Source organism: Antrostomus carolinensis, unplaced genomic scaffold, assembly GCF_000700745.2.
Source record: "Antrostomus carolinensis isolate BGI_N321 unplaced genomic scaffold, ASM70074v2 scaffold1796, whole genome shotgun sequence".
Classification (NCBI taxonomy): Eukaryota; Metazoa; Chordata; class Aves; order Caprimulgiformes; family Caprimulgidae; genus Antrostomus; species Antrostomus carolinensis.
Window position 1 is genome coordinate 54,653 of NW_010323714.1, and position 9,829 is coordinate 64,481.

The window sequence follows — 9,829 nt, forward strand, 5'->3', positions numbered from 1 at the left end:
CTGTGACAGAACAACATGCCTGCTGGATATGGGAGAAGTAGATTTGATATAACTTGACTGTAGCACTCCTCTGAATAGGGTGTAAAAATACTGTCTAGTTGAACCTTTGTACAAAGTAGACTTAGAACCAAGTTTAGTGAATGATTATGTTTATTTTCAGCTGCAGAGGAATTCCCAATTTTGTAGTAACCTGTCCCAAGTCTGCAACTGCTGTGAACAAGAAATTTTAATTAAGATCTGTCCTGCAAATCGTATCAGAGATGGAAGCTATGTTAGACAACAGATTTAAAATTGAAAGTTTCTTTTTTTTTAACACTGTAAAAGCTAAGTGTGAAAAGCTAAGTGTGAAAGCTAAGTGTGAGGGTGACAGAACACTGGAACAGGTTGCTCAGAGAGGTTGTGGAGTCTCCATCTCTGGAGATGTTCAAAACCCGCCTGGACACTTTCCTGTGCAACCTGCTGTAGGGAACCTGCTTTGGCAGGGGGGTTGGACTAGATGATCTCTTGAGGTCCCTTCCATCCCCTACCATTCTGTGATTCCGTGATTTTGTGAATTTGGGAAGAATAATCAAATACCACGTGGGAATTAGTGGCTACCTAAGCAGGTTTGAATAAAAGAATTTTGAGATTTGAGAAATTTGTGGATTCCAGCTGAACACTAACTGGGAACAACATCTTGTTGGAAAACATTGCCATTGACTGTATAAGCAGAGTGGTTATATACAGCACTGGTCTGGCTCAGAAAATACCAAGTAAGGAGTGAAGTGAAATATGCGCTGTACAAGGCTTCAGGCTTCAGAAAAGATATTTGACTGGTTGGAGACAAGCCAAATGCAAGAACACCAAGAATAAGCAAAGATCTAGAAAACTTCTGTGACATGACCCATGGCTGTGTCAACCCGTGTTTGCAGTTCTTGTTGTTCATGTTACTGAGCTCCATATGCTACTGTTGACTGTGAATTACAGTAAATCCTGTATATAATAATGGTTTTTATTTTTCCTTTTCGTATAATCTTAATGAAACTGCATTAAAAAAGAGGGAGGAAAAGTCCTTATTCTGAAAAGGTGCTTACTGAGATTGCAGAATCTAGTATTTAAAAATTGAGAAAGGCCATTTCTCATGCGCATAAGTATATTCAGCCTCCCTGTGTGACCACGGAAGCTGTCTTTTTAGTTATGCAGTTGCATATCTTTTTCCTCACACAGGTTTCTCTTCTAATTTACTGTGTGTCATGAATGCACACAAAACCAGCAAATGTGTGTGGTCATCCGAATCATACTCGCTATTGCCAGTGGTTGGTTTGGTGCATTTCATTGTTTTTAAGGTTTGGGGCTTTTTTTTAACTCTTGTGGTTGTACTTGTATAGGATGCAGTGTGGATCACTTCTGTCAGCTTACTGCAAGGCAGTAAAATGAATTTGAGTGGTATAATATCCAATTCGTGTTCTCATTGTGTGGTTTTAGCATCAGAAGATACTTAAGGAACTATTGCCTTAATATTGTCAAGGAGATGGAATTACTTGTCCTTTATTGCTTGTCATTGTTTTCCGTGATAGCTGGTGGTGTATATCAGTTAAGCTATCTCAATGACCATATTAGAAACAGAATGTTCACTTGCAGAGGATTAATTTAGTGTGGTAGCTTTTGTTCTTCCTATGCATGCCACAAATAATATTTCATTACTGTGGTGTAAGGAAATTAATTTAGTTATATGCTATGCTGATAAAAAGATTATTACAGTGATGTATATGAACTCAGACATGAGTCTTATTCTGATCTTTCTTCTGCTGATGTAGTTCTAGTGTAACTGGAAGGAAATCTTGGTCTGTATTTTGTATATGGAAATGGGTAAGATTTTTAAGAGGCACTTACACTGTGTGCTGAAAGGCAGGGGCCATATATTTTTGGAAGGTGACTTTCTTGAACTAGGTTTTGAACTTTCTGTTTCCATCTGACTCCCTGCAGAAGGGAGAATTTTCTGTTATCTTGTAAAGATGAATGATTTATACTTGCACTGTACCATTCAGCCCAAAGAATCTTAAAGTACCTGTAAAAATGCAAAGAGTATTGGGTTTGCAGATAACCATGACAGCATACTAGTCTGAGCAAAAATTAACAACTGCTCTATAGTGCACAGCTCTGCTGAATGGCCATATTAAAAAAAAACCAAACATGTTTCATCTTTAGCCCTTACAAGCCAGCCAGTTTCAAACAGGAGCTGGGCAGTGAGAGGCTGTAATTGCTTGTCAGGAAGGATAGAGGAGCTTGGGGAGTGCCTCCCCTCTGAAACCTTTGTTGAGTAACTTATAGATTTCTGATTGTTAAACTGAAACCCCCAATTTCAGCCATGTTCTGCATGAAGTCCACAGGCTGAAAAGCTCAGGAGTGGCATCGGTCACAGCCGTGCATGCATTCTCTCCAGTATTTCTCTGTAAGCTCCTAGGGGGTTGTACTAGGAAAGCTCCTGGTGCATCTGCAATGCAGTCTGGAGTGTGACTGCAATTCCCTATGCATTCTGAACTAGCTTTAATCCACACTGAGATAACTTTAAGGCAGGTGGAGGCTGTTCTCTAGCCACAACAGCACAGGTTTTAACCACTCTTTGCAACAGCCTCTGCTTCTCTTCCTTCCCAGTAAACTGGCTGCAGTGCAGGGGACTGAAGGCAGTGAACAGAAGACTAGAGTCCTTATCTCAGCAATGGGAATGGAGTGAGCGCTCTGTGGAGAAACTCCCACACAGTCACTGCTGGCAAAAGAGTTAGAAATTGTTGTATATTGAACAGTTTCCGTTAATTCCTCCTCTTCCTAAACTTCTCTCTCCACAAATATGCTTAAACTTTCTAATGGTTAAACGTTAAGCTTCACTTATTCATGCAGATTGTGCATGAAGGCATTTTAATGAGCCTGTCAGCGGAGTGGCCTCTCACAAAAGGAACTGTGGCTGTTCTTGTAGGGTAGCTTTGTAGATTATCCTGCAATAAACAACAGCCGAACAGAAGAGGACAGCGTTTGAGTCAATTATGTTGCTTAATTTTGTCAGCTGGCATATGGTATTTGCAGTTCTTAAATTGGTTTAAAACATAGATCTCCTGCTGTGCTGATAACTAAATCTGATTATTCAATGATCTGGCTTTTCCTGTAAGATACTAGAATTAAACAAGGCAGCATATTTATTACGACATGCACCAGGACCGCACCAGTGCATCCTTTAATGAGGAATTTATGAAACCAGCTTTGTGGGATTAGAGTACTGGAGGTGAGGTTTGTCTGTTCCAATGTGCCTGGCATTTATGAGTAGGTAATAAAAGGTGTCTTACATGCTTCCCTGGACTTTACTATAGCTTTACTCTGAAGCAGTAACAAATATCTGCTTAGCAGCTACTGTAGAACAATTTAGTAATCCTCACTGCAATATTAGACACAAAAATATGTGCTGCAATATTTGACTTTCCTGCAGTGTTTGTAAGGAAAGTTATGACCGAGTTCAGTTCTGGTCTCAGAAAAACCTGCAGACAAGACATGGATAACATAGTGCATTTGCAATTTATAACTTGCTTCAGACTCTTTTTCCTCCACATTATGTTGCATTTCTCTAGTTATAAATTTATCGAAACAATGTTAATCTTTTCTGTCATTTTCTTATGCGTGGCAGACATGTAGACACCGTGTACACCTTAGAGATGAGGAACATAACAGAAGTTTAGCTGCATAGATCAAAACTCTACAATTAATGGTTTGATCTCATGAGTTGCTGAACAGTCTCAACCCATTCAAGACAAAAGTAGTAAATCTCAAATGTGGGAGGTACAAGGATTTAACTAAAGAAAATGTTTTCCGAATCAACTATTGATTATACCCATTCGCAATATTTGATTACTAGTTTAAATTCTTTTAGTGTTAGTGGAGAGCTGTGTGGTGTTCCTCCCACCTGGTAACTCCAGTGCATATCCACAGTGGTTTTGGAGGTGCTGGACTTACAGGTCTTGATAGGGCATGTGTATAGCACTTGTATGGAAGAATGGTTAGTTCCTGCTTGCATGGGATTAATTGCTCATTCACAATACTGTTGTTCTGTGCATGTATGACAGCTTCAGTATTCATAGAATAGTTTGGGTTGGAAGGGACCTTAAAAGGTTATCTAGCCCAACCTCCCTGCAGTGAGCAGGGACATTTTCAACTAGATCAGGTTGCTGAGAGCCCTGTCCAACCTGACCTTGAAGCCCCTTTCCAGGGATGGGGCTTCTACCACCTCTCTGGGCAACCTGTTCCAGTGTTTCACTGCCCTCATTGTAAAAAATTTCTTCTTTACATCTAGTCTATATCTACCCTCTTTTAGTTTAAAACTACTTCCCCTTGTCCTGTTGCAGTCCCCATCTTTTTTATAAGCCCCCTTTAAGTACTGAAAGGCTGCAATAAGGTCTCGCCACAGCTTTCTCTTCTCCAGGCTGAACAACCCAACTCTCTCAGCCTTTCTTCATAGCCAGGGTGTTCCTGGTGTAGGTACCTGGTGCTGTGATAGGCTTGAGGGACTGCAAGAAGGCTCCAGGTTAAGCTGCTGCAGCAGCTGCCAGGGCAGTGGATCCAACCTTTGCCCTGAAGACCCTTTCCTTACACTTGCAAATTGCCCTGAGGAAATGAAGCTGTCTGGAGCATAACTAAATTAATTATCCTGGGGGCCCAGATCTAGCCTCTGTACTGCAGGTTGAACAGAATAAAATCCATGTGATTGTTCCAGCCCGTTTCTGTATAGTATCTAAAGCTTGTAGTGCTGTGAGCTAATACTAGTTGCACAAAAGTATACAGGAAATAAAGGAATCTGGTAGTGATGTTGATTTTAATGTAAAATATCTGTATATGCTCTGTGTGCCTGATAATTTCTCCCTTTTTTTGCCGATTTATTAGAATTTTTTTCAGAGTTGGCCTTGGTTGATGACCATCGGCACTGGAACTGTGTATCAGTTATGTGCTCAGACTGAAACATTTGTTCCCTGTAGTGTTTCTAGCTTGTTTAAAAAGTAATCCAGGAAACAAATTCTTCTTCTGCAAGGTTTATACAGTGCTTCTGTGTGTGTTAGCACCAAGAAGCTGACTATATCTCTTCTGCTGACTCTGTAGTTTGGAGAGACAGACATGAAATTTTATTTCTTCAGTGAGCACATAACTGCAAGCTAATTCTTATTTCTGTTAAAGAGTAGGATCTGAAAAGTGCAGCTGATGTTGATTGCAGCTCTTTTTCTTATCAGATACTTGGTAAACTTGATTCCCTCTTCCAATATGAAGAAAATGTTTTCCATAGTTGGCCGTACCAGTTAGGAGACTTGCTTAATGCTGGACTCAATGTCAAAGAAGGAGAGGGGGAAGAGATAGTGTGGGAAATAACTTTCCTCCCAGATTTGGTTCTCAAAGCCCAGAAATTACTCTGCTTGCCCTGTGGATGAAACTTACTCTTTTAGAGTTTCTGGAGAGAGGGAGAAGAGAAGATCCAGTAATGCAGTGGTTGGGACATTTGCTAGAGGTGCAGGTTTTTCAGGGTGAAGTCTCTGCCATGGCTGACTGACACCAGTAATGGCTGTGCCACATCCCTGTTAGAGACTCACCCCGGAATACTTGTTTTCTCTGTTGAAACTCTCCTGCTGTGTTGCTCAGATCCCAGCTCCACGTGCCTTGCCTCTGCAAGGAGCATGTTCACTAGATAAGCAAGTGCTTCACCAAGGAGGTGCAGATAGGTCGTGTCCAAGCCCAGTGGGCGGCCCAAGGTAACGAGCCCTGCTGCATTGCTGTTGACTCTGGCACGAAGCACAGTGCGCAGAGATAAAAAAACCTGAAAAGTGGGACTCTGCAAAAATATGTTGAGAGTCTTGGCAGAGGAGTTTGTAGTCTTATCTGATATCTATTAACTGGAACTGTTTCGTTTTAAATGAACAGGAAAAATCAATGATCACCAAGGCTCCTTTCACAGTTGGAGTTGTTAGTGTGCGGGTTGTTACTGTAGGGAACCTAAGCAGGATCAAAGTGGGTACTTTTCACTTCATCCCTGTGTGATTCCTGGATGCACATTGGATTTGGCCCATGAATGCAACTCCTCGCTTCCAAGTGTTTGATAACAATTAAAATATTGGGGGTGAGAGAGGGGGGTTAACATGGACTGTGTACCTTCAAAACAAATAGAAGTGAAGAACTGTGAATTAAATGACCTCTAATTTGTTAAGTCTTTTTAAGTCCTTTATAAATATGGTGATAAACTTGTTTCATAACTTTCCCTGGTTGCTTCTGTGTTTGTATACATATTTTTTCTCCTGAAAACAGTTATATTGCAGGAAATGACAATACTATTCCTAAAATTGCCATTATAATCTCAATAAACATAAAGACTTTCTGATAATCACAAGTGAAAAAAAAAAGGAGAAATTTAATGACAAAAGGAGACTTGCTCGTACATGGAATAGCATATATTCCTGTACTGTGATTACAAAGAAGAAACTAATTTTATATTGCTTTAAGTCAGCCTAGGAGCCAAACACCATTCATTTACATTTTTAAAGGCTGTATATCAGATACAATGAATCCAAATGTTTGCTTTCCCATTTCTTTTGTTTGCAATTCTGTAGAAAGAATATCCAGTTTTCAAAGAACAGATGTTTGTTTCCTGAAAATCAACAAAAAAGTCTTAGTTACTCTGACATCTGCTCAGGGTATTTGAATCTATCCACATACTGTTCACTGTAGTTGGTAACATACTCAACTCAAGTTATTCGTAGTGCAGTGGTGCCTTCACACAAATATTGTATGTTGAGAATTAGTGGATGTTAACTGAGGCAGCTCCCTAATAACGTAATGCACTTGCAGTTCCCAAAGTGCCATTGTCATGTTCTGTAGGGTTGACATTTGTCATACAGTGATGATGTTACAAACAATCAACCAAACTAAATAAACAGGCTAAATTAGTTTTGTCTTTGTTTCTTCAATTCAGGTCTTATTTAGAAGTTCTTATTTTTTTTGGCTGATATCAAAACATTTACAAACTAGTTTTGTTTCTACTCTGGAGTTTGTTTTCAGTGGCTCAGACCTGGATACATTTTTCCTGGGAACAGCCTGTAATTCCTTATTGCTTTCCCACCCTTATGGCTGAAGTATTTCCATTAATTTTTTCAAATGGACTTTCCAGTTGTGGACAGGAGAGCATGATGTACCCAGCCTACAATTGCTATCCCACCCAGCCCTGATTATTGAGCATATGCAACTTCTTATCAGTTTAAAGGAATGAGAACATCAGAAGAACAAGGTCTGTGTGTCTAACTGGGAACACCAGGACTAACATCTGCAACAAGGCTTTTGTGATCTGGAGAAAAAAATGGTTAAGGAGAAAGACCAGAAAAATTAACAGGTTTTGATATATAATCCTCTCGCAGAAAAATCCTTGCAGGCTGGGGGGTGTGTTGGTGTTTGTTGGAGTGGGTTATAGAAGTACAGTTTTCTTGGTGGAAAAAAGACTGGTGGTTGACCCCCAGCGCTGCAAAGGTGCTTCTCAGGAACCTTATGACTGTGTGAGATTTAGCAGGCACTCATCGTAAGAAGCATCTCTGACCGAACCCACCTTCTGAACATTGTTTCTTTTGAAACCGTTCAAGCCTAAGTGTTGACCAAAGTTCTACCAGGGTGCCCCATTCTATTGTAAAATGGGACAAAAGGAGGTCCTGCAGGGAGCCAGGCATCTCACATGGGTGCTGGGAGTGGGGCATTTCGCGTGGCTGTCTCTGGTTTGGATGGTGAGAATACAAGTATTAGATTTTCTTTCTAGGCACTGTGATATATCCTCTCAGCAGCTGTTCATACAAATTTAGTCTTTGTTTTCAGACAGATCCTTTACTTTGATTGCTTGTGTCTTTATGGAAACAAAACCTAAACCACTCAGAATATCTTAATTTACTCTTCAAGGCTTCTGATGTAGTTCATGCTTTCTACACCTACCATCTAAACTATGGTAAAGCCACACTTAGGATTTTCCACTTGTTGAAAGGGGCTTCCTGCTTTCATTTAATAACATTGTGTTGAGTACTTGTTCTTTGTAGGGTTGTTCATGAACTCATTTCAAGGTAGTCTGAATTGACAGGGCTCCTTTTAGTTCCCTACGGCAGTGTGTTAAATATTCAGATTTGCTGATTGCTTTCAATATATTTGCTTTAGTGATTATACAGAATTATTGTAATATTCCTGATATAAGGTAGTAAGGTTACATAAAAGTAAAAGAAGTGACTGGGTGATATAGTAGGAGACAGACATCTCTGTCTCCTGCATCTCATTGCAGCCAAAGCTCCCATTAAACTAATGGGTGCCTCCAGTCTTGTCAGTTACGTACATTCAGATATTATTAGGCAGGTCTGGCTACCTGAACACCACTTCATTAACAGTGAGAGTCCATAGGCCAAAAGCCAGCTTTGAAAAGAGCATGGATTTGGGATTTATACCCCATTGAATTCATCAGGAACCAGGGGATTTCCTTTGCTGTAGATACTATTCTGCTGCAGTTATTATTAAAACCAAATATATATATTGATATTGCCTTTTTGGATTCAAAGTAACTCAGAAGGAAGAAACTAAGAAATACCATTTATTATACAAACATTTTTTATCCTGCTTTTGATGCCTTCAGTTTCAAGCATACATTAACACGGTATGTATTGTGTACTGTAGTGAATGTTTCAGAGCAGAGTGATTGCTCTGGCTTCAGAGGTGGGACTGCAGCATTTTTGCTGCTTGTCTACACATCTGCCTTTTGGCCATAGAATTTAGCTTTAAAAAACCTGTCACAGGATGAAACAAGTTATCACGTCTGATTATCTCTAAATCCTATTCATCTTTCTCAGTGCCTCTCAAAAGAAAGGATGCTCATCTGTTAAACCCACCTAATTCTCACCTCAAATACCATGAATAGAAAGGATCCCATTCTCTCTCATTTCTATATGTGTTGGCATGCCAAACTAGCTGATTACTGTGAAGTTCTTCTGCATGACTTTATTGTAATAACTTCAGTTTTCTTTTCCTTCTCTCTCATATCCTCAGTGTTTGCTCGCTAAGCCCTGCCTTTTAAGCATCAGTCCCATCAATACTGAGACAATGAGTGCCATCACACAAGCACGTACAGGATAACCAGGTGATCAGGTCCGGTCATCATGGGTTTGTGAAAGGCAGGTCCTACTTGACTAACCTGATCTCCTTCTGTGACATGAATGTTGTCTGTGGATGCTGTCTACGTGGACTTTAGTAAGACCTTTGACACTGTTTCCCACAGCATTCTCCTGAAGAAACTGGCTACTCATGGCCAGAAAAGATGCCCTCTTCACTGGGTAAAAAACTAACTGGGTGACCGGGTCCAAAGATTTGTGGTGAATGGAGTTAAATCCAGTTGGCAGCTAGTCATACGTGGTGTTCCCCAGGGCTCAGAATTAGGGCCAGCTCTATTTAATATCTTTATTGATGATCTGGATGAGGGGACAGAGAACACCCTCAGTAAGTCTGCAGATACCAGCAAGTGTGGTGGGAGTGTTGGTCTGCTTGTAGGTAGGAAGGCTCTGCAGAGGGATCTAGACAGGCTGGATCGATGGGCTGAAGTCAATGATATGAGGTTCAACAAGGCCAAGTGCCGTGTCCTGCACTTGGGTCACAACAACCCCATGCAACGCTAGAGGCTTGGGGAAGAGTGGCCTGAAAGCTGCCTGGCAGAAAAGGACCTGGAAGTGTTGGTTGACTGCTAGCTGAATATGAGCTGGTAGTGTGCCCAGGTGGCCAAGAAGGCCAGTAGTATCCTGGCCTGTATCAGGAATAGTGTGTT